This window comes from Platichthys flesus, chromosome 10 (genome assembly GCF_949316205.1).
Source record: "Platichthys flesus chromosome 10, fPlaFle2.1, whole genome shotgun sequence".
Taxonomy (NCBI): Eukaryota; Metazoa; Chordata; class Actinopteri; order Pleuronectiformes; family Pleuronectidae; genus Platichthys; species Platichthys flesus.
Genome location: NC_084954.1, coordinates 24609941 through 24632773, shown reverse-complemented (window position 1 = coordinate 24632773; position 22833 = coordinate 24609941). Strand labels below are relative to the sequence as shown.

The 22833-nt window shown below is 47.0% G+C and overlaps 20 non-coding genes across 20 annotated transcripts; all 20 read left to right on the top strand.

Annotated features, from left to right (window-relative positions):
* Window positions 1-3387: 3387 nt before the first annotated feature.
* LOC133963022 (U2 spliceosomal RNA) lies at window positions 3388-3581 on the top strand. Its single transcript, XR_009922567.1, has one exon. It is a non-coding gene; the product is annotated as a U2 spliceosomal RNA (small nuclear RNA).
* Window positions 3582-4094: 513 nt separating this feature from the next.
* LOC133963512 (U5 spliceosomal RNA) lies at window positions 4095-4207 on the top strand. Its single transcript, XR_009923010.1, has one exon. It is a non-coding gene; the product is annotated as a U5 spliceosomal RNA (small nuclear RNA).
* Window positions 4208-9551: 5344 nt separating this feature from the next.
* On the top strand, window positions 9552-9746 carry LOC133963026 (U2 spliceosomal RNA). The gene has a single exon (XR_009922568.1). It is a non-coding gene; the product is annotated as a U2 spliceosomal RNA (small nuclear RNA).
* A 513-nt stretch (window positions 9747-10259) lies between these two features.
* On the top strand, window positions 10260-10372 carry LOC133963176 (U5 spliceosomal RNA). Its single transcript, XR_009922689.1, has one exon. It is a non-coding gene; the product is annotated as a U5 spliceosomal RNA (small nuclear RNA).
* Window positions 10373-10549: 177 nt separating this feature from the next.
* LOC133964248 (U2 spliceosomal RNA) lies at window positions 10550-10741 on the top strand. Its single transcript, XR_009923712.1, has one exon. It is a non-coding gene; the product is annotated as a U2 spliceosomal RNA (small nuclear RNA).
* Window positions 10742-11254: 513 nt separating this feature from the next.
* Window positions 11255-11367, top strand: LOC133963849 (U5 spliceosomal RNA). Its single transcript, XR_009923330.1, has one exon. It is a non-coding gene; the product is annotated as a U5 spliceosomal RNA (small nuclear RNA).
* Window positions 11368-11544: 177 nt separating this feature from the next.
* LOC133964247 (U2 spliceosomal RNA) lies at window positions 11545-11736 on the top strand. Its single transcript, XR_009923711.1, has one exon. It is a non-coding gene; the product is annotated as a U2 spliceosomal RNA (small nuclear RNA).
* Window positions 11737-12241: 505 nt separating this feature from the next.
* LOC133963847 (U5 spliceosomal RNA) lies at window positions 12242-12354 on the top strand. Its single transcript, XR_009923329.1, has one exon. It is a non-coding gene; the product is annotated as a U5 spliceosomal RNA (small nuclear RNA).
* Window positions 12355-12531: 177 nt separating this feature from the next.
* On the top strand, window positions 12532-12723 carry LOC133962902 (U2 spliceosomal RNA). The gene has a single exon (XR_009922467.1). It is a non-coding gene; the product is annotated as a U2 spliceosomal RNA (small nuclear RNA).
* Window positions 12724-13236: 513 nt separating this feature from the next.
* LOC133963682 (U5 spliceosomal RNA) lies at window positions 13237-13349 on the top strand. Its single transcript, XR_009923172.1, has one exon. It is a non-coding gene; the product is annotated as a U5 spliceosomal RNA (small nuclear RNA).
* A 177-nt stretch (window positions 13350-13526) lies between these two features.
* LOC133964246 (U2 spliceosomal RNA) lies at window positions 13527-13718 on the top strand. Its single transcript, XR_009923710.1, has one exon. It is a non-coding gene; the product is annotated as a U2 spliceosomal RNA (small nuclear RNA).
* Window positions 13719-14231: 513 nt separating this feature from the next.
* On the top strand, window positions 14232-14344 carry LOC133963852 (U5 spliceosomal RNA). The gene has a single exon (XR_009923333.1). It is a non-coding gene; the product is annotated as a U5 spliceosomal RNA (small nuclear RNA).
* Window positions 14345-14524: 180 nt separating this feature from the next.
* LOC133962671 (U2 spliceosomal RNA) lies at window positions 14525-14716 on the top strand. Its single transcript, XR_009922250.1, has one exon. It is a non-coding gene; the product is annotated as a U2 spliceosomal RNA (small nuclear RNA).
* Window positions 14717-15229: 513 nt separating this feature from the next.
* On the top strand, window positions 15230-15342 carry LOC133963829 (U5 spliceosomal RNA). Its single transcript, XR_009923312.1, has one exon. It is a non-coding gene; the product is annotated as a U5 spliceosomal RNA (small nuclear RNA).
* A 177-nt stretch (window positions 15343-15519) lies between these two features.
* Window positions 15520-15711, top strand: LOC133962764 (U2 spliceosomal RNA). The gene has a single exon (XR_009922337.1). It is a non-coding gene; the product is annotated as a U2 spliceosomal RNA (small nuclear RNA).
* Window positions 15712-16224: 513 nt separating this feature from the next.
* On the top strand, window positions 16225-16337 carry LOC133963796 (U5 spliceosomal RNA). The gene has a single exon (XR_009923280.1). It is a non-coding gene; the product is annotated as a U5 spliceosomal RNA (small nuclear RNA).
* Window positions 16338-16514: 177 nt separating this feature from the next.
* On the top strand, window positions 16515-16706 carry LOC133962861 (U2 spliceosomal RNA). Its single transcript, XR_009922429.1, has one exon. It is a non-coding gene; the product is annotated as a U2 spliceosomal RNA (small nuclear RNA).
* A 513-nt stretch (window positions 16707-17219) lies between these two features.
* LOC133963511 (U5 spliceosomal RNA) lies at window positions 17220-17332 on the top strand. The gene has a single exon (XR_009923009.1). It is a non-coding gene; the product is annotated as a U5 spliceosomal RNA (small nuclear RNA).
* A 180-nt stretch (window positions 17333-17512) lies between these two features.
* LOC133962896 (U2 spliceosomal RNA) lies at window positions 17513-17704 on the top strand. The gene has a single exon (XR_009922462.1). It is a non-coding gene; the product is annotated as a U2 spliceosomal RNA (small nuclear RNA).
* A 513-nt stretch (window positions 17705-18217) lies between these two features.
* Window positions 18218-18330, top strand: LOC133963818 (U5 spliceosomal RNA). The gene has a single exon (XR_009923302.1). It is a non-coding gene; the product is annotated as a U5 spliceosomal RNA (small nuclear RNA).
* The last annotated feature ends 4503 nt before the right edge of the window (window positions 18331-22833 follow it).

The window sequence follows — 22833 nt, the reverse complement described above, 5'->3', positions numbered from 1 at the left end:
ATCTGGAGTGTGGGAGGGGTCCACTCTACAGGTGTAGGGATATTGTTTGGGGTTAAAGAGATAAGGGTGGAGGATGTGTTCACAATTGTCCAAGGGAGGATACTGGGTGCTGACATCACATGGGGGACCAACAAGCTGAGGGTTGTTGTGGTGTATGGACCACAAACTCAGAGGGAAAGACAAGAAATGTTTGGTTTAGTAGAGACACACCTGACCACCAATAGGCAGGTAATTGTAGGTGGGGATTTCAATGTGCAGTTAGGCAAGGGGGGGGACACCAGCGATATTTATATCTCCCACCTCATGGCTAGACACGGGTTAGTAGATGGGGGGAGGATGGTTAGGCCACTGGCAGACGGTCCCACATGGCGTAATTCACGCGGAACGTATAGACGTCTTGACTACGTGTTTGCCTCAAAGTCTATGATATTGGTGTCAGGTCGACTGCTCCCTGTGTTTTTCTCTGACCATGATGGGCTGCTGTTTGAGGTGCGCCTGTGCCTGCCTGTTTTTGGGCGTGGGTACTGGCGCTTAAATATAAGCATACTAGAGGAGGACATGTTCAAACAAAGTTTTAAACTGTTTTTCAAAAAACTTTTAGGACTAAGACCATTGTGTACTGGAGTGATGGAGTGGTGGGAAGTAGCCAAGAAACGCATGAAGATGTTTTGCGACAGTTTTTCTAAAAAGAAGGTGAGGTTGGCAAAGAGAGAGGTGTTTCGCTTACAGCACCTCCTCGAGCTTGAATACAGCAAAGGAAACAGCACTGGCACAGTAAATCAGTGGGCTTGTGACTCCCTAAAAGCAAAGCTCAGGGAGGTCTTTGAGGGTAGGGCCCGGGCTTACCTGTTCCTGGTGCAACGAAATTACTTGGAGAAGCATGAGACATGTTCTGCTGCTTTCTTCAGCTCAATACGGGCAGACAGGAAAAGACAGGTACAGACCGGGATCAGGGACAAGCAGGGTGTGGTAGTGTCGGAGGCAGCTGAGATGGTGGGGGCTGCTACTGACCACTACCGCACAAGTTTCCAGGAGAAAGAGGTAGATGTAGGGGGAGGGGAATACTTCCTGAACTTACTGACCAAGCAGGTGCCGTCGGACATAGCGCAGGCTTTGGAGGCCCCGCTCACACTCAAAGAGCTCGAGGGAGCCCTTGGTAAAATGAACAAGCGGAAGGTGCCTGGCATCGACGGACTGCCGGTGGAGTTTTATCTCAAGTTCTGGGAGATTCTTGGACCGGTAGTGTTGGAGGTGTTGTCCACAGTGCTTCTCACAGGTGCAATGGGAGGGACTATGGCTACAGGGGTGATCTCCCTTCTGTTTAAAAAGGGGGATGGCACCGACCTCGGAAACTGGCGGCCACTGACAATGTTGTGTGTTGACTATAAACTCCTGGCAAAGGTCCTAGCGGATCGTCTGGGCACAGCGCTTCCACACGTGGTCCATGTGGACCAAACGTGTGGGGTGGCGGGGCGCTCTGTTAGATGGAATCTCCAGCTCATACGAGACGCTGTCGCTTGGGCAGAAGACAGACACCTGCCATTTATGGTGGTGGGCCTCGACCAGGCAAAGGCCTTTGACAGGGTTCACTGGGGCTTTATGTTTAGGGTATTGGAAAGGTTAGGCTTTAACAAGGGTTTTGTCGGATGGTTGCGCACATTATACACAGGTGTGGGGAGCACCGTGGCAGTCAACGGTCACTTAGGGGAAGTTTTCAGGTTGCACTCAGGGGTAAGACAGGGCTGCCCACTCTCACCGCTGCTCTACATCCTTTACATAGAGCCACTGGCGGCAGCTATTAGGGCTGACCCAGGGGTGAAAGGTTTCCTGGTTCCCGGCAGCAGAGGCCTGCGGGTCAAGCTGTCACAGTATGCAGACGACACCACACTGCTGCTGGACAGTGATGAGAGCCTGATCCGATCCTTAGAGATTTTTCAGGACTTTGGTCGGGTGTCTGGAGCAAGACTGAATCACGCCAAGTCCTCTGTCAAGTTCTTTGGGAGGTGGAAAGAAAGGACAGATGTACCGGGAGGGCTGTCGCTATGCACAGGTCACCTGAAGATACTAGGGGTCAGCTTTGAGGCAGCCAACAGTGCCTCGATCAACTGGACCAGGCGAATTACAGCAGTCCAGAAGAGGCTTGCACTCTGGAAGAGCAGGTGCCTGACCTTTATAGGGAAGGTACTTGTACTGAAGGTAGACATTCTGCCATCCCTCCTATATTTGGCATACATATATCCACTGCCAGTCAGCATGAGGAGACCTCTCATGCGCCTCGTGTTCCATTTCATATGGGGGGGGAGGTACGAATATGTGGCTAGGACTCGCATGCTGGCTGGTATCGAAGCAGGAGGGAGGGATGTGCCACACCTCCCGCTGAAGCTGGACTGCATTTTTGTTTCTTCCTTGTGTAGGGAACTATCATTTCCGATAGAGCACCCCTCAGGCTACTTCTTACGACTCTATTTCGCGTACCAAGCTAGGGGGTTGATTGTCTGGAACAATTTGGCACCCAGGGTGGAGCAGCAGCCATGGCATTACAACCATGCAGCCAGGTGGTTGCAGGCTCATCCTGAAGCCTCAAACAGAGAAATAAAAATAGATCACAGAGCCCTCTACAGAGAGGTCAGCAAGGGAGTGGTCGCACCTTTGGTGGTGGGGACCCCGAAAGAGATTTGGAGGGGGATTCAGCCAGGGGGGCTTGACAATGAGCTAAAAGACATCAATTGGTTATGCCTGCACAAATGCCTGCCAGTGCGGGAAACCATGTACCGGCATGGGTTGGCAAGATCCCCTGTGTGCCCTCGGCCAACCTGTCCGGGGGAGGAAACGGTCAGGCATGTCATGTGGGACTGTCCAATTGCAAAGATAGTATGGGGTAAAGTGGGGGAACGGCTAGGGCAGGTGGTCCGAGGATTTAATTTGACCTGGGATAAGGTTGAAAGAGGTTTAGGCTCAGGAAATTTCCCAATGTGGTATATCATAAGCACTACAAAGAGGATAATGTGGTCGGCCAGGCAAGATCTGGTAAAGAGAAATAAAGACAGCAGTGTGGAAGGGATCATGAGGAGGGTGGAAGCTGATGTAAAAGGGAAAATCAAAAGGGATATAGAGAAGTGGGGGAAGCATGCAGCCCTAGAAAGGTGGAAGGGAGGGTTTGGGTGGATATGGTGAACTGAGTGTGAGGTCAAATGGAGTTCTTTGGGCTGTTTTTTGTTTTCTTTTATTGTTTTCACCTTTGTTACTGCAATATGGACCGGGTAGGATATGAAAAACGAATATTTATGACTGTAAAGGCTCACAGTCGTGGCCAAAAAATTGTATTAGGGATGGTCATACATGATAATTGATTTGTATTGACTTGACTTGATTTGTACTGAACTGATGAAAGTTTTTTGTAATAAAAAAAAAAAAAAAAAAAAAAAAATCTGTTCTTATCAGTTTAATATCTGATATGTGCTCTATATGAGGACTACATATTAAGCAGATTTTTGGCAAGAGGAGCAGAAATTTGGAGCTTGCTCCCTTCTCTCCACGCATCGACCTAGCATTGCAGTGCCGCTGGGAACGGTGCACTCTGTTCTTACCTTGTAGAAAAGCAAACACTCAAACAATTGTGGAGGTTTCAAGGTGAATTCTACACTGGGTCAATGAAACTGAGGGAATGGCCTGGCAGAGTTTGACAAGTGTGCAAGACTGCTCTGATGACTCACTGCCTTGTGAAGCGATTATGCATGAATCTCCACAGGGTCACAATGAGCATCAACTGGATTCCAAATAGAATCAGAAGCATTTGTCAAAAACTGAAACGTGTTTTCACTCAACATCTCCTGGGAGACTTGGTGAGAAAGCAGAGTCCGCTTTTGGACCCAATGTAAGTGGTTCAGGGATGTATTGCTTAAAAAGGCTTAAAAGCCAATCACTAGTCAGGGCAGGAGCAAATAAAGCCTTGTATAATTTGTGTTGGCAGATGGGGGCGTGGTGGGAATGTTGTATACTAGAATCTGACATGCGGAAAGCAAAGAGAGGCCCACCGCGAAGGTGGTGACTGTGACCGAGAGGCTCCACCGCTGCTCTCGAGCAGAGGGCCATGCTGACTCTGGTTTCTCTTCATAACGCACAAGTCTTTCGCCTTTTACTAAAGACTTCCGTGGAGAGGAACAAACATGAGTTGAATCTATTTTTGGCAGGCTTTGCTGTATGGCTGAGCCTTATGAAATTGTGAAAAGTCAAAGAGCTGTCTAGGTCAGCAATCAAGTGTCCACAAAGGAGAGCTTGGGCGGAGGTGATGAGCAGCCATTGTTATGCACACCTACAAACGGGGTACCACAGCAAGGGAGATTTGTGCCAAGAGGTTAGCTTGGACATCCAACACTTGTGGATTATCGCTTCTCGGCCTTTTGGCTAAGATCAAGTGGAGAAACGGCGACAGAGTTGGACGAAGAAGGAACACAGCTGACAAAAAGATGGCCCCAACGGCCTCCAAGGAACAGACGAGCCCAAAGGTCGGCGTGAGGTTCACGATACGCTTTCAGGCTGAGCCGGTGGAGGAACATCTGATTTCGAGAGACTGGTTCTGCAAAAATGTCATCTTGGAACAACTGAGGCTGAAGGTAGAAGATGTATACTGCATCCAGTGGAACCAGCCAGAAACAGCCTTTGACGTTACCCTGGTCAGTGAAGATATGTATTCAAGAGTGGCTGAAGCCTGTAGAAAGGAGGCTGGGACAAGATTCATAGCCGGTTACAAGATTTTGAACCTGGACAGACCAAATTTCAGAACTATCACGGTGCATACCTACAACCCCTTCGTCACCGACCTAGCACTAGTGGCTTTTTTGGGACAGCACGGAGAGGTTGTGACTAGTGCTAGGTACGTAAAAGACATGAGGGGATTCTGGACAGGAAGAAGGCAGTTCCAAGTGCTGCTGAACCCTGACGCAGAAGGACATGGAGGACTGAAGCATCCACCTGCTCTTTTCAGCCTTGGTGGGGACCGCGGTTACCTGTTTTACGCCCGGCAACCAGCTTTCTGTAGGCGTTGCAGGCAGTCAGGCCATACAGAGGCAGGCTGTTCCAGAGCCGGCTGCCGTACCTGTGGCCAAGGGGGCCATGAGGCTAAAGAGTGCACAGGGCCCAAGGCCTGTCATGGATGTGGTGAAATGGGCCACCTTTACCGCAACTGTCCAAGCAGAAGGAGGACCTTTGCGGAAGTGGCCAAGTCCAATGGAGAACCAGAAAAAGCAAAGCATCCAGGAAAGGGACCCTTGCCTGCAGAGAATGGCTCATGCACACCGGTACTGGCGGCGCCAGCTACGGATCTTTCTGAGATTGGAACAGAGGAAGTCCCCCTGGAGAAAGGAACAAAAGGCAGTGCCACCCGGGATACCGAAGCCCAGGTGACCTGTGACCACGCAGGGGGAGAATTTCCTGCCATCAGCCCAGATCCAGCCACCTCCAAGATCAAGAAGGGGGCACGGAAAGGATCACAGGTTTTCGGAGGGGGGAAAGCAATTAGAAGCGGAGAGAGTAAGGAGGAGGGCCATAGTAAAAAGTCAAAGGGGGAATGCAACGGGGCCGAGGGACAGGACCAAGAGAAGGGAGTTGATGGTGGGATGGTTAGTGGGGTAGAGCAGCAAAGAAGGGCTGCAGAGGAGGGAGGACATCAGGAGCAGGATGGGGGTAACATAGGGCTAGGTAAGGGTGGGGAAGCTATTGAGCATATCGGAGGAGATCCATGTGAGCTGCCAAATGTAGGTTGTGGGCTGGAGCTGGATTTACCTCCAGACCTGCTCAATATACTATCCCCTATGGGAGAAGATGCATATGAGGGACCCAACAGGCCATCAACATCGCCAAATCCAGTGCCCTTTTCCTGGGCGGACGAGATGGAGAGGGAGGACTTCTTCTCGCAGTAGGGAGGTTGTATTTGGGGGGGGGGGGGGGTTTGTGTGGCTGTAAACACTTTAAAAATACAAATTATAATGGCTGTAGTAAAGATGCTTTCATTAAATGTAAGAGGAATGAGGGACACGTTTAAAAGAAGGGTTGTTTATGATTTTGTGGACCATCTGCATGTTGATATTTGTTTATTGCAGGAGGTTCATCTAAGGGACATAGGGGATGTAGCGAAATTCTCAAGGGAGTGGACGAAAGGGGATTCAATCTGGAGTGTGGGAGGGGTCCACTCTACAGGTGTAGGGATATTGTTTGGGGTTAAAGAGATAAGGGTGGAGGATGTGTTCACAATTGTCCAAGGGAGGATACTGGGTGCTGACATCACATGGGGGACCAACAAGCTGAGGGTTGTTGTGGTGTATGGACCACAAACTCAGAGGGAAAGACAAGAAATGTTTGGTTTAGTAGAGACACACCTGACCACCAATAGGCAGGTAATTGTAGGTGGGGATTTCAATGTGCAGTTAGGCAAGGGGGGGGACACCAGCGATATTTATATCTCCCACCTCATGGCTAGACACGGGTTAGTAGATGGGGGGAGGATGGTTAGGCCACTGGCAGACGGTCCCACATGGCGTAATTCACGCGGAACGTATAGACGTCTTGACTACGTGTTTGCCTCAAAGTCTATGATATTGGTGTCAGGTCGACTGCTCCCTGTGTTTTTCTCTGACCATGATGGGCTGCTGTTTGAGGTGCGCCTGTGCCTGCCTGTTTTTGGGCGTGGGTACTGGCGCTTAAATATAAGCATACTAGAGGAGGACATGTTCAAACAAAGTTTTAAACTGTTTTTCAAAAAACTTTTAGGACTAAGACCATTGTGTACTGGAGTGATGGAGTGGTGGGAAGTAGCCAAGAAACGCATGAAAATGTTTTGCGACAGTTTTTCTAAAAAGAAGGTGAGGTTGGCAAAGAGAGAGGTGTTTCGCTTACAGCACCTCCTCGAGCTTGAATACAGCAAAGGAAACAGCACTGGCACAGTAAATCAGTGGGCTTGTGACTCCCTAAAAGCAAAGCTCAGGGAGGTCTTTGAGGGTAGGGCCCGGGCTTACCTGTTCCTGGTGCAACGAAATTACTTGGAGAAGCATGAGACATGTTCTGCTGCTTTCTTCAGCTCAATACGGGCAGACAGGAAAAGACAGGTACAGACCGGGATCAGGGACAAGCAGGGTGTGGTAGTGTCGGAGGCAGCTGAGATGGTGGGGGCTGCTACTGACCACTACCGCACAAGTTTCCAGGAGAAAGAGGTAGATGTAGGGGGAGGGGAATACTTCCTGAACTTACTGACCAAGCAGGTGCCGTCGGACATAGCGCAGGCTTTGGAGGCCCCGCTCACACTCAAAGAGCTCGAGGGAGCCCTTGGTAAAATGAACAAGCGGAAGGTGCCTGGCATCGACGGACTGCCGGTGGAGTTTTATCTCAAGTTCTGGGAGATTCTTGGACCGGTAGTGTTGGAGGTGTTGTCCACAGTGCTTCTCACAGGTGCAATGGGAGGGACTATGGCTACAGGGGTGATCTCCCTTCTGTTTAAAAAGGGGGATGGCACCGACCTCGGAAACTGGCGGCCACTGACAATGTTGTGTGTTGACTATAAACTCCTGGCAAAGGTCCTAGCGGATCGTCTGGGCACAGCGCTTCCACACGTGGTCCATGTGGACCAAACGTGTGGGGTGGCGGGGCGCTCTGTTAGATGGAATCTCCAGCTCATACGAGACGCTGTCGCTTGGGCGGAAGACAGACACCTGCCATTTATGGTGGTGGGCCTCGACCAGGCAAAGGCCTTTGACAGGGTTCACTGGGGCTTTATGTTTAGGGTATTGGAAAGGTTAGGCTTTAACAAGGGTTTTGTCGGATGGTTGCGCACATTATACACAGGTGTGGGGAGCACAGTGGCAGTCAACGGTCACTTAGGGGAAGTTTTCAGGTTGCACTCAGGGGTAAGACAGGGCTGCCCACTCTCACCGCTGCTCTACATCCTTTACATAGAGCCACTGGCGGCAGCTATTAGGGCTGACCCAGGGGTGAAAGGTTTCCTGGTTCCCGGCAGCAGAGGCCTGCGGGTCAAGCTGTCACAGTATGCAGACGACACCACACTGCTGCTGGACAGTGATGAGAGCCTGATCCGATCCTTAGAGATTTTTCAGGACTTTGGTCGGGTGTCTGGAGCAAGACTGAATCACGCCAAGTCCTCTGTCAAGTTCTTTGGGAGGTGGAAAGAAAGGACAGATGTACCGGGAGGGCTGACGCTATGCACAGGTCACCTGAAGATACTAGGGGTCAGCTTTGAGGCAGCCAACAGTGCCTCGATCAACTGGACCAGGCGAATTACAGCAGTCCAGAAGAGGCTTGCACTCTGGAAGAGCAGGTGCCTGACCTTTATAGGGAAGGTACTTGTACTGAAGGTAGACATTCTGCCATCCCTCCTATATTTGGCATACATATATCCACTGCCAGTCAGCATGAGGAGACCTCTCATGCGCCTCGTGTTCCATTTCATATGGGGTGGGAGGTACGAATATGTGGCTAGGACTCGCATGCTGGCTGGTATCGAAGCAGGAGGGAGGGATGTGCCACACCTCCCGCTGAAGCTGGACTGCATTTTTGTTTCTTCCTTGTGTAGGGAACTATCATTTCCGATAGAGCACCCCTCAGGCTACTTCTTACGACTCTATTTCGCGTACCAAGCTAGGGGGTTGATTGTCTGGAACAATTTGGCACCCAGGGTGGAGCAGCAGCCATGGCATTACAACCATGCAGCCAGGTGGTTGCAGGCTCATCCTGAAGCCTCAAACAGAGAAATAAAAATAGATCACAGAGCCCTCTACAGAGAGGTCAGCAAGGGAGTGGTCGCACCTTCGGTGGTGGGGACCCCGAAAGAGATTTGGAGGGGGATTCAGCCAGGGGGGCTTGACAATGAGCTAAAAGACATCAATTGGTTATGCCTGCACAAATGCCTGCCAGTGCGGGAAACCATGTACCGGCATGGGTTGGCAAGATCCCCTGTGTGCCCTCGGCAAACCTGTCCGGGGGAGGAAACGGTCAGGCATGTCATGTGGGACTGTCCAATTGCAAAGATAGTATGGGGTAAAGTGGGGGAACGGCTAGGGCAGGTGGTCCGAGGATTTAATTTGACCTGGGATAAGGTTGAAAGAGGTTTAGGCTCAGGAAATTTCCCAATGTGGTATATCATAAGCACTACAAAGAGGATAATGTGGTCGGCCAGGCAAGATCTGGTAAAGAGAAATAAAGACAGCAGTGTGGAAGGGATCATGAGGAGGGTGGAAGCTGATGTAAAAGGGAAAATCAAAAGGGATATAGAGAAGTGGGGGAAGCATGCAGCCCTAGAAAGGTGGAAGGGAGGGTTTGGGTGGATATGGTGAACTGAGTGTGAGGTCAAATGGAGTTCTTTGGGCTGTTTTTTGTTTTCTTTTATTGTTTTCACCTTTGTTACTGCAATATGGACCGGGTAGGATATGAAAAACGAATATTTATGACTGTAAAGGCTCACAGTCGTGGCCAAAAAATTGTATTAGGGATGGTCATACATGATAATTGATTTGTATTGACTTGACTTGATTTGTACTGAACTGATGAAAGTTTTTTGTAATAAAAAAAAAAAAAAAAAAAAAAAAAATCTGTTCTTATCAGTTTAATATCTGATATGTGCTCTATATGAGGACTACATATTAAGCAGATTTTTGGCAAGAGGAGCAGAAATTTGGAGCTTGCTCCCTTCTCTCCACGCATCGACCTAGCATTGCAGTGCCGCTGGGAACGGTGCACTCTGTTCTTACCTTGTAGAAAAGCAAGCACTCAAACAATTGTGGAGGTTTCAAGGTGAATTCTACACTGGGTCAATGAAACTGAGGGAATGGCCTTGCAGAGTTTGACAAGTGTGCAAAACTGCTCTGATGACTCACTGCCTTGTGAAGCGATTATGCATGAATCTCCACGGGGTCACAATGAGCATCAACTGGATTCCAAATAGAATCAGAAGCATTTGTCAAAAACTGAAACGTGTTTTCACTCAACATCTCCTGGGAGACTTGGTGAGAAAGCAGAGTCCGCTTTTGGACCCAATGTAAGTGGTTCAGGGATGTATTGCTTAAAAAGGCTTAAAAGCCAATCACTAGTCAGGGCAGGAGCAAATAAAGCCTTGTATAATTTGTGTTGGCAGATGGGGGCGTGGTGGGAATGTTGTATACTAGAATCTGACATGCGGAAAGCAAAGAGAGGCCCACCGCGAAGGTGGTGACTGTGACCGAGAGGCTCCACCGCTGCTCTCGAGCAGAGGGCCATGCTAACTCTGGTTTCTCTTCATAACGCACAAGTCTTTCGCCTTTTACTAAAGACTTCCGTGGAGAGGAACAAACATGAGTTGAATCTATTTTTGGCAGGCTTTGCTGTATGGCTGAGCCTTATGAAATTGTGAAAAGTCAAAGAGCTGTCTAGGTCAGCAATCAGGTGTCCACAAAGGAGAGCTTGGGCGGAGGTGATGAGCAGCCATTGTTATGCACACCTACAAACGGGGTACCACAGCAAGGGAGATTTGTGCCAAGAGGTTAGCTTGGACATCCAACACTTGTGGATTATCGCTTCTCGGCCTTTTGGCTAAGATCAAGTGTAGTATCTGTTCTTATCAGTTTAATATCTGATATGTCCTCTATATGAGGACTACATATTAAGCAGATTTTTGGCAAGAGGAGCAGAAATTTGGAGCTTGCTCCCTTCTCTCCACGCATCGACCTAGCATTGCAGTGCCGCTGGGAACGGTGCACTCTGTTCTTACCTTGTAGAAAAGCAAACACTCAAACAATTGTGGAGGTTTCAAGATGAATTCTACACTGGGTCAATGAAACTGAGGGAATGGCCTGGCAGAGTTTGACAAGTGTGCAAAACTGCTCTGATGACTCACTGCCTTGTGAAGCGATTATGCATGAATCTCCACGGGGTCACAATGAGCATCAACTGGATTCCAAATAGAATCAGAAGCATTTGTCAAAAACTGAAACGTGTTTTCACTCAACATCTCCTGGGAGACTTGGTGAGAAAGCAGAGTCCGCTTTTGGACCCAATGTAAGTGGTTCAGGGATGTATTGCTTAAAAAGGCTTAAAAGCCAATCACTAGTCAGGGCAGGAGCAAATAAAGCCTTGTATAATTTGTGTTGGCAGATGGGGGCGTGGTGGGAATGTTGTATACTAGAATCTGACATGCGGAAAGCAAAGAGAGGCCCACCGCGAAGGTGGTGACTGAGACCGAGAGGCTCCACCGCTGCTCTCGAGCAGAGGGCCATGCTGACTCTGGTTTCTCTTCATAATGCACAAGTCTTTCGCCTTTTACTAAAGACCTCCGTGGAGAGGAACAAACATGAGTTGAATCTATTTTTGGCAGGCTTTGCTGTTTGGCTGAGCCTTATGAAATTGTGAAAAGTCAAAGAGCTGTCTAGGTCAGCAATCAGGTGTCCACAAAGGAGAGCTTGGGCGGAGGTGATGAGCAGCCATTGTAATGCACACCTACAAACGGGGTACCACAGCAAGGGAGATTTGTGCCAAGAGGTTAGCGTGGACATCCAACACTTGTGGATTATCGCTTCTCGGCCTTTTGGCTAAGATCAAGTGTAGTATCTGTTCTTATCAGTTTAATATCTGATATGTCCTCTATATGAGGACTACATATTAAGCAGATTTTTGGCAAGAGGAGCAGAAATTTGGAGCTTGCTCCCTTCTCTCCACGCATCGACCTAGCATTGCAGTGCCGCTGGGAACGGTGCACTCTGTTCTTACCTTGTAGAAAAGCAAACAATTGTGGAGGTTTCAAGGTGAATTCTACACTGGGTCAATGAAACTGAGGGAATGGCCTGGCAGAGTTTGACAAGTGTGCAAGACTGCTCTGATGACTCACTGCCTTGTGAAGCGATTATGCATGAATCTCCACAGGGTCACAATGAGCATCAACTGGATTCCAAATAGAATCAGAAGCATTTGTCAAAAACTGAAACGTGTTTTCACTCAACATCTCCTGGGAGACTTGGTGAGAAAGCAGAGTCCGCTTTTGGACCCAATGTAAGTGGTTCAGGGATGTATTGCTTAAAAAGGCTTAAAAGCCAATCACTAGTCAGGGCAGGAGCAAATAAAGCCTTGTATAATTTGTGTTGGCAGATGGGGGCGTGGTGGGAATGTTGTATACTAGAATCTGACATGCGGAAAGCAAAGAGAGGCCCACCGCGAAGGTGGTGACTGTGACCGAGAGGCTCCACCGCTGCTCTCGAGCAGAGGGCCATGCTGACTCTGGTTTCTCTTCAGAACGCACAAGTCTTTCGCCCTTTACTAAAGACTTCCGTGGAGAGGATCAAACATGAGTTGAATCTATTTTTGGCAGGCTTTGCTGTATGGCTGAGCCTTATGAAATTGTGAAAAGTCAAAGAGCTGTCTAGGTCAGCAATCAAGTGTCCACAAAGGAGAGCTTGGGCGGAGGTGATGAGCAGCCATTGTTATGCACACCTACAAACGGGGTACCACAGCAAGGGAGATTTGTGCCAAGAGGTTAGCTTGGACATCCAACACTTGTGGATTATCGCTTCTCGGCCTTTTGGCTAAGATCAAGTGTAATATCTGTTCTTATCAGTTTAATATCTGATATGTGCTCTATATGAGGACTACATATTAAGCAGATTTTTGGCAAGAGGAGCAGAAATTTGGAGCTTGCTCCCTTCTCTCCACGCATCGACCTAGCATTGCAGTGCCGCTGGGAACGGTGCACTCTGTTCTTACCTTGTAGAAAAGCAAGCACTCAAACAATTGTGGAGGTTTCAAGGTGAATTCTACACTGGGTCAATGAAACTGAGGGAATGGCCTTGCAGAGTTTGACAAGTGTGCAAAACTGCTCTGATGACTCACTGCCTTGTGAAGCGATTATGCATGAATCTCCACGGGGTCACAATGAGCATCAACTGGATTCCAAATAGAATCAGAAGCATTTGTCAAAAACTGAAACGTGTTTTCACTCAACATCTCCTGGGAGACTTGGTGAGAAAGCAGAGTCCGCTTTTGGACCCAATGTAAGTGGTTCAGGGATGTATTGCTTAAAAAGGCTTAAAAGCCAATCACTAGTCAGGGCAGGAGCAAATAAAGCCTTGTATAATTTGTGTTGGCAGATGGGGGCGTGGTGGGAATGTTGTATACTAGAATCTGACATGCGGAAAGCAAAGAGAGGCCCACCGCGAAGGTGGTGACTGTGACCGAGAGGCTCCACCGCTGCTCTCGAGCAGAGGGCCATGCTGACTCTGGTTTCTCTTCACAACGCACAAGTCTTTCGCCTTTTACTAAAGACTTCCGTGGAGAGGAACAAACATGAGTTGAATCTATTTTTGGCAGGCTTTGCTGTATGGCTGAGCCTTATGAAATTGTGAAAAGTCAAAGAGCTGTTTAGGTCAGCAATCAAGTGTCCACAAAGGAGAGCTTGGGCGGAGGTGATGAGCAGCCATTGTTATGCACACCTACAAACGGGGTACCACAGCAAGGGAGATTTGTGCCAAGAGGTTAGCTTGGACATCCAACACTTGTGGATTATCGCTTCTCGGCCTTTTGGCTAAGATCAAGTGTAGTATCTGTTCTTATCAGTTTAATATCTGATATGTCCTCTATATGAGGACTACATATTAAGCAGATTTTTGGCAAGAGGAGCAGAAATTTGGAGCTTGCTCCCTTCTCTCCACGCATCGACCTAGCATTGCAGTGCCGCTGGGAACGGTGCACTCTGTTCTTACCTTGTAGAAAAGCAAACACTCAAACAATTGTGGAGGTTTCAAGGTGAATTCTACACTGGGTCAATGAAACTGAGGGAATGGCCTGGCAGAGTTTGACAAGTGTGCAAAACTGCTCTGATGACTCACTGCCTTGTAAAGCGATCATGCATGACTCTGCACGGGGTCACAATAAGCATCAACTAGATTCCAAATAGAATCAGAAGCGTTTGTCAAAAACTGAAACGTTTTTTCACTCAACATCTCCTGGGAGACTTGGTGAGAAAGCAGAGTCCGCTTTTGGACCCAATGTAAGTGGTTCAGGGATGTATCGCTTAAAAAGGCTTAAAAGCCAATCACTAGTCAGGGCAGGAGCAAATAAAGCCTTGTATAATTTGTGTTGGCAGATGGGGGCGTGGTGGGAATGTTGTATACTAGAATCTGACATGCGGAAAGCAAAGAGAGGCCCACCGCGAAGGTGGTGACTGTGACCGAGAGGCTCCACCGCTGCTCTCGAGCAGAGGGCCATGCTGACTCTGGTTTCTCTTCATAACGCACAAGTCTTTTGACTTTTACTAAAGACTTCCATGGAGAGGAACAAACATGAGTTGAATCTATTTTTGGCAGGCTTTGCTGTATGGCTGAGCCTTATGAAATTGTAAAAAGTCAAAGAGCTGTCTAGGTCAAAAATCAAGTGTCCACAAAGGAGAGCTTGGGCGGAGGTGATGAGCAGCAGCCATTGTTGTGCACACCTACAAACGGGGTACCACAGCAAGGGAGATTTGTGCCAAGAGGTTAGCTTGGACATCCAACAATTGTGGATTATCGCTTCTCGGCCTTTTGGCTAAGATCAAGTGTAGTATCTGTTCTTATCAGTTTAATATCTGATATGTCCTCTATATGAGGACTACATATTAAGCAGATTTTTGGCAAGAGGAGCAGAAATTTGGAGCTTGCTCCCTTCTTTCCACGCATCGACCTAGCATTGCAGTGCCGCTGGGAACGGTGCACTCTGTTCTTACCTTGTAGAAAAGCAAGCACTCAAACAATTGTGGAGGTTTCAAGGTGAATTCTACACTGGGTCAATGAAACTGAGGGAATGGCCTGGCAGAGTTTGACAAGTGTGCAAAACTGCTCTGATGACTCACTGCCTTGTGAAGCGATTATGCATGAATCTCCACGGGGTCACAATGAGCATCAACTGGATTCCAAATAGAATCAGAAGCATTTGTCAAAAACTGAAACGTGTTTTCACTCAACATCTCCTGGGAGACTTGGTGAGAAAGCAGAGTCCGCTTTTGGACCCAATGTAAGTGGTTCAAGGATGTATTGCTTAAAAAGGCTTAAAAGCCAATCACTAGTCAGGGCAGGAGCAAATAAAGCCTTGTATAATTTGTGTTGGCAGATGGGGGCGTGGTGGGAATGTTGTATACTAGAATCTGACATGCGGAAAGCAAAGAGAGGCCCACCGCGAAGGTGGTGACTGTGACCGAGAGGCTCCACCGCTGCTCTCGAGCAGAGGGCCATGCTGACTCTGGTTTCTCTTCATAACCCACAAGTCTTTCGCCTTTTACTAAAGACTTCCGTGGAGAGGAACAAGCATGAGTTGAATCTATTTTTGGCAGGCTTTGCTGTATGGCTGAGCCTTATGAAATTGTGAAAAGTCAAAGAGCTGTTTAGGTCAGCAATCAAGTGTCCACAAAGGAGAACTTGGGCGGAGGTGATGAGCAGCCATTGTTATGCACACCTACAAACGGGGTACCACAGCAAGGGAGATTTGTGCCAAGAGGTTAGCTTGGACATCCAACACTTGTGGATTATCGCTTCTCGGCCTTTTGGCTAAGATCAAGTGTAGTATCTGTTCTTATCAGTTTAATATCTGATATGTCCTCTATATAAGGACTACATATTAAGCAGATTTTTGGCAAGAGGAGCAGAAATTTGGAGCTTGCTCCCTTCTCTCCACGCATCGACCTAGCATTGCAGTGCCGCTGGGAACGGTGCACTCTGTTCTTACCTTGTAGAAAAGCAATCACTCAAACAATTGTGGAGGTTTCAAGGTGAATTCTACACTGGGTCAATGAAACTGAGGGAATGGCCTGGCAGAGTTTGACAAGTGTGCAAAACTGCTCTTATGACTCACTGCCTTGTGAAGTGATTATGCATGACTCTGCACGGGGTCACAATGAGCATCAACTGGATTCCAAATAGAATCAGAAGCATTTGTCAAAAACTGAAACGTGTTTTCACTCAACATCTCCTGGGAGACTTGGTGAGAAAGCAGAGTCCGCTTTTGGACCCAATGTAAGTGGTTCAGGGATGTATTGCTTAAAAAGGCTTAAAAGCCAATCACTAGTCAGGGCAGGAGCAAATAAAGCCTTGTATAATTTGTGTTGGCAGATGGGGGCGTGGTGGGAATGTTGTATACTAGAATCTGACATGCGGAAAGCAAAGAGAGGCCCACCGCGAAGGTGGTGACTGTGACCGAGAGGCTCCACCGCTGCTCTCGAGCAGAGGGCCATGCTGACTCTGGTTTCTCTTCATAACGCACAAGTCTTTCGCCTTTTACTAAAGACCTCCGTGGAGAGGAACAAACATGAGTTGAATCTATTTTTGGCAGGCTTTGCTGTATGGCTGAGCCTTATGAAATTGTGAAAAGTCAAAGAGCTGTTTAGGTCAGCAATCAAGTGTCCACAAAGGAGAGCTTGGGCGGAGGTGATGAGCAGCCATTGTTATGCACACCTACAAACGGGGTACCACAGCAAGGGAGATTTGTGCCAAGAGGTTAGCTTGGACATCCAACACTTGTGGATTATCGCTTCTCGGCCTTTTGGCTAAGATCAAGTGTAGTATCTGTTCTTATCAGTTTAATATCTGATATGTCGTCTATATGAGGACTACATATTAAGCAGATTTTTGGCAAGAGGAGCAGAAATTTGGAGCTTGCTCCCTTCTCTCCACGCATCGACCTAGCATTGCAGTGCCGCTGGGAACGGTGCACTCTGTTCTTACCTTGTAGAAAAGCAAACACTCAAACAATTGTGGAGGTTTCAAGGTGAATTCTACACTGGGTCAATGAAACTGAGGGAATGGCCTGGCAGAGTTTGACAAGTGTGCAAAACTGCTCTTATGACTCACTGCCTTGTGAAGTGATTATGCATGACTCTGCACGGGGTCACAATGAGCATCAACTGGATTCCAAATAGAATCAGAAGCATTTGTCAAAAACTGAAACGTGTTTTCACTCAACATCTCCTGGGAGACTTGGTGAGAAAGCAGAGTCCGCTTTTGGACCCAATGTAAGTGGTTCAGGGATGTATCGCTTAAAAAGGCTTAAAAGCCAATCACTAGTCAGGGCAGGAGCAAATAAAGCCTTGTATAATTTGTGTTGGCAGATGGGGGCGTGGTGGGAATGTTGTATACTAGAATCTGACATGCGCAAAGCAAAGAGAGGCCCACCGCGAAGGTGGTGACTGTGACCGAGAGGCTCCACCGCTGCTCTCGAGCAGAAGGCCATGCTGACTCTGGTTTCTCTTCATAACGCACAAGTCTTTCGCCTTTTACTAAAGACTTCCGTGGAGAGGAACAAACATGAGTTGAATCTATTTTTGGCAGGCTTTGCTGTATGGCTGAGCCTTATGAAATTGTGAAAAGTCAAAGAGCTGTCTAGGTCAGCAATCAGGTGTCCACAAAGGAGAGCTTGGGCGGAGGTGATGAACAGCAGCCATTGTTATGCACACCTACAAACGGGGTACCACAGCAAGGGAAATTTGTGCCAAGAGGTTAGCGTGGACATCCAACACTTGTGGATTATGGCTTCTCGGCCTTTTGGCTAAGATCAAGTGTAGTATCTGTTCTTATCAGTTTAATATCTGATATGTCCTCTATATGAGGACTACATATTAAGCAGATATTTGGCAAGAGGAACAGAAATTTGGAGCTTGCTCCCTTCTCTCCACGCATCGACCTAGCATTGCAGTGCCGCTGGGAACGGTGCACTCTGTTCTTACCTTGTAGAAAAGCAAACACTCAAACAATTGTGGAGGTTTCAAGGTGAATTCGACACTGGGTCAATGAAACTGAGGGAATGGCCTGGCAGAGTTTGACAAGTGTGCAAAACTGCTCTGATGACTCACTGCCTTGTAAAGCGATCATGCATGACTCTGCACGGGGTCACAATAAGCATCAACTAGATTCCAAATAGAATCAGAAGCGTTTGTCAAAAACTGAAACGTTTTTTCACTCAACATCTCCTGGGAGACTTGGTGAGAAAGCAGAGTCCGCTTTTGGACCCAATGTAAGTGGTTCAGGGATGTATCGCTTAAAAAGGCTTAAAAGCCAATCACTAGTCAGGGCAGGAGCAAATAAAGCCTTGTATAATTTGTGTTGGCAGATGGGGGCGTGGTGGGAATGTTGTATACTAGAATCTGACATGCGGAAAGCAAAGAGAGGCCCACCGCGAAGGTGGTGACTGTGACCGAGAGGCTCCACCGCTGCTCTCGAGCAGAGGGCCATGCTGACTCTGGTTTCTCTTCATAACGCACAAGTCTTTCGCCTTTTACTGAAGACTTCCGTGGAGAGGAACAAACATGAGTTGAATCTATTTTTGGCAGGCTTTGCTGTATGGCTGAGCCTTATGAAATTGTGAAAAGTCAAAGAGCTGTCTAGGTCAGCAATCAGGTGTCCACAAAGGAGAGCTTGGGCGGAGGTGATGAGCAGCCATTGTTATGCACACCTACAAACGGGGTACCACAGCAAGGGAGATTTGTGCCAAGAGGTTAGCTTGGACATCCAACACTTGTGGATTATCGCTTCTCGGCCTTTTGGCTAAGATCTAGCCAGGTGAGAAGGGTTTGCGGACGTGGATTGTCATAATGACGTCAGCAACAGTTTCACAGCAGGGACTTCCCGTGCTGAAAAATACTTTGAGATTCATTTGGAAGAGTACTGAAGTTTTTTTGGATAGGAGAGAATTTGGAGTTAATATTCTTTTTGGAGCCTTGTCCCTCAAGATAGATGACCTCCTCTGCTTGCAGAGAAATGCCACCGACCGTTTTTTTGATGTTACGTTCTATAATCTCACCAAGATGGAGGAAACGAAAAGGTTGGCTGATCGTTTGGCTGATGGACCACTGAGGGAGTACCAGATTCAAAGCCTTTGCCGAACTGGTGAGCGTGTTATCACAATTCATAACTATAATCCCTGGGTAACTGAAGAAGCAACCAGATACTTCCTTTCTAAGCATGTGACAGTGATTTCGAGCATGAGGGAAATCAGGGACTCTCTTGACGTTTGGACTGGAAAAAGACAATGTCGTGTGCGGCTGAAGGATGACCCAGATGGTCACGATGGCTACCACCACCCCCCTGCCTCCTTCACCATAGGCACAAATAGAGGATATCTGTACTACTCGGGCCAGCCTATTTACTGCAGAAAATGCACAGACTTTGGTCACACGGCAGAATCCTGCACGCAGGTGAGGTGCAGAAATTGCAAGGGTCTAGGACACAAAATGGGGACTTGTGACCGTTCCAGAAAATGCAATCTTTGTGGGTCTGAAGGACATTTATTTAAGCACTGCCCTGAGGTCCGCTCCTCCTATGCAAGCATTGTAAGGCGACCAATGTGCGAAGATCCTGATGCCTCCTCCCTGAGAGCAATTAACGAGGTAATTGATCAAATGTTTGTGGACAATGAGATTGAGGCAAATGTGGTTGATCCACCTGAACGAGCACCTCCCCCAGAGAAGAAGAAGGGGGAGGAGACTACAACCTCAGAGGAGAGCCAACCTGTTCCTGAGTGGACCACAGTGGAAAGCAGGGGAGGCAAGGGGAAAAAAAGGAGGATCGAGACAAGCGCTGTGCCCCTGGGAGTGGATAGCGTGTTCAGTGTTCTTTCTGAGGTTGTGGAGGAGTCGCAGGAGGAAGGGGAGATGGAGGGGCTGCAGGTGAACAGCGATCAGGATGTGAAGGCTGCTGCCAGGGTGGATGGGCTGGAGGGTGGAGAACATGGACAAATTCCAGTGCAGACTAAGGTGACAGACTCTGACGGCAGCATGCCCCCGTCCGGGTGTGTCCTGGTGGAGTCCCTGGCTCCGAACAACTCTGACAGGGATTTGGTTTCAGAGCAATGCTCATTGCTTCCAGAGGGTAATACCCCCAACTCAGGGCACGCGGTGCCCGAGGAAAAGACACATAGGGAAGGCATTGAATTTGACTGTGAAGTTGAAAATTAGAGAAAACACAGTGTCTCGTCTTTGATGGTTTGTTTGTTTGTTTTGTTTTTTGTCTCATTCCTCATTTACCAGAATGTCCTCATTACATATAGTTTCCATAAATGTTAGAGGTTTGAGGAACAAGGCCAAAAGGGAAGTGGTCTTTTCTCATTTATGTTCAATCAACTTTTCTTTATGCCTTTTGCAAGAGGTCCACTTGAAAAATGAAGACGACGTGAACCTATTCTCAAAAGAGTGGACCAAAGGTGAATCTAGGTGGAGCATTGGGGGGGTCCATTCATCTGGGGTGGGAACACTATGTGGGAATAATGAAGTCCAAGTGGTTGGCAGTTTTTCAGTGGTACAGGGGAGGGTTTTGGTAACAGATATTGACTGGAAGGGAAAGGGGTTAAGAGTTATTAACATATATGCCCACTCTTCTCCAAAGGAGAGAAGGGAGCTTTTTCTTAGTCTTGACACTGCTTTCATGACCAACCGCCATGTGGTAATTGGAGGAGACTTCAATTCCCAAAGTGAGGGCAGCAAGGCCGAGGCCAGTTTAATAAATATTGTTACAAAGTATAATTTGGTGGATTCATATAAAAAAGCTAACCCAGACGATCTTGGCTTCACATGGTCAAATAGTAGAGGGGCGAAGAGTAGGATAGACTATATATTTTGTCCGGTAGAATTTCAGGTGACAGGGGCGAAAGTATCACCAGTTTTTTACACAGATCACAACATGCTCTCAGTAAAACTAACCTCAATGATGATCAAAAATGGTAAAGGGTATTGGAAATTAAACAACAATATTCTAGAGCTCCAGCAGTTTAGGGTAGCATTAAAGTGTTTTCTAAAAGATTGCTTTCATATGAGAGTATTTTATGAAAATGTCTGTGAATGGTGGGAAAGCACAAAGCTGCGTATTAGATACTACACACAGAATTACTCAAAAGAATCAAGGAAAGAGGAATTTAAATTATACTACCGACTGCAAAAAGCCATAAATAAATTAATGGAACAGAGAAATGCAGGTGGACAAATTGATAAGGACTTGCTGAAACATTTGCAAGATAAACAGAGGTTATTTTTTCACAACAGAGCAGAGGCCTATAAATTCCGGTGTCTTAGAGAGAAGTGGGAGAGTGACGAAAAGTGTTCTCCCTACTTCTTTAGACAGTCCAAAGCACAGGCAAAGAGGAGGAGCATAGTTTCCGTTTTAAATGAAACAGGTGAGGAGATTAACGATCCTGATGGGATTGCTCAAGTTATCTCTAATCATTTTTCTACGTTTTTTAAAGCAGAAAAGGTTGACTACATGAAAGGTGCAACATTGTTAGACAATATAGACAGATTCATACCTGAAGATCTGAGAACAGAGCTAGATAAAGATTTTACTTTAGAAGAAATCCTGAGGGCAACCATGTCTTTGAAAAAGGGCAAGGTGCCAGGAATAGATGGGATCACAAAAGAATTTTATATAATATTTTGGGAAGACATTGGGTCATGGCTGTTAGAGTTGTTCACTTATATATGTACATCTGGGATTATGGGGGAATCCATGAGAAAAGGGGTGATATCCCTGCTGTTTAAAAAAGGTGATGTCAACAAAATATCAAACTACAGGCCTCTAACAATGCTTTGTACAGATTATAAGATTTTTAGTAAGGTTTTGACAAACCGTTTGGTGTCAGCTCTACCCTTAATCATCGGCTCAGATCAGACATGTGCAGTACCTGGCAGGCAACTAAACTGGAATTTACAAATGCATAGAGATATACTATCTTATTCTCAGGACAGAAATATACCACTAATTGTCCTCAGTCTTGACCAGGAAAAAGCCTTTGACAGAGTTGATCACAATTTTTTGTTTAGGACACTAAAGAAATTTGGCTTCGGTGCTAGATTCAGGAGTTGGTTGAGGATTTTATACACAGAAGTCGGAAGCAGTGTTAATGTTAATGGCAACCTTGGTGAATTCTTTAAACAAACCAGAGGGGTCAGACAGGGATGTCCAGCATCAGCCCCCTTGTATGTGCTATTCATTGAAACGCTGGCATGTGCAATCAGGAAAAATGTTAACATCAAGGGTATACAGCTGCCTGGTGGTGAATCCTTGACCATATCCCAATATGCAGATGACACTGTACTGTATTTAAAAGATGATTTCTGTCTGCGCGAAGCTATGCAGGTCATCGACACATTCTCAGTTGCTTCTGGTTCTAGAGTCAATACAGGAAAATCCCAAATCAAATACTTTGGAAAGTGGAAGGACAGAGTTGATAACCCTTTAGGGTTCTCTCTGTGTGCGGGGCCAATGACTTTACTGGGAATATCCTTTGGAAATAACAATGATGGAGAAACTAATTGGGAGACAAAATTGGGAAAAGTGCTGAAAAAACTAAATATGTGGAAATTAAGAAGGCTGTCCATTAGTGGTAAGATTTTGGTTATTAAATCTGATTTATTGCCGACATTACTTCATGTGGCTTATATTTTCCCCATGCCGGCTTTAGTTTGTTTAAAACTTCAAAAATCTCTGTTTCAGTTCATATGGGGAGGGTATGAATACATTAAAAGAGCTACAATGTATCAGCCGGTCGAAAGAGGTGGTAGGGACATGCCAAATTTAGGTTTGAAGTTCAAAGTTTTGTTTTTTTCAAATACATGTAGAATAATGTTAAACCCACCTGAACACAAATGCCAACCATTGATTAAATTCTGGCTCTCTATCCATCTGAGACCTCTTGTGGCGAAATGGGAAAACAGTTTTCCGAAAGCAGAGGTCATGCCAGATCATTATAAAAAAATGATAAGTTGGGCAAAGAAATACAAGGAGTGTTGGAAAAGAGATTCAATAGTTAATCACAAAAAGCTGTATGAAACGTTGATTGCTAAGTTTGACCCTAAAGATGGTT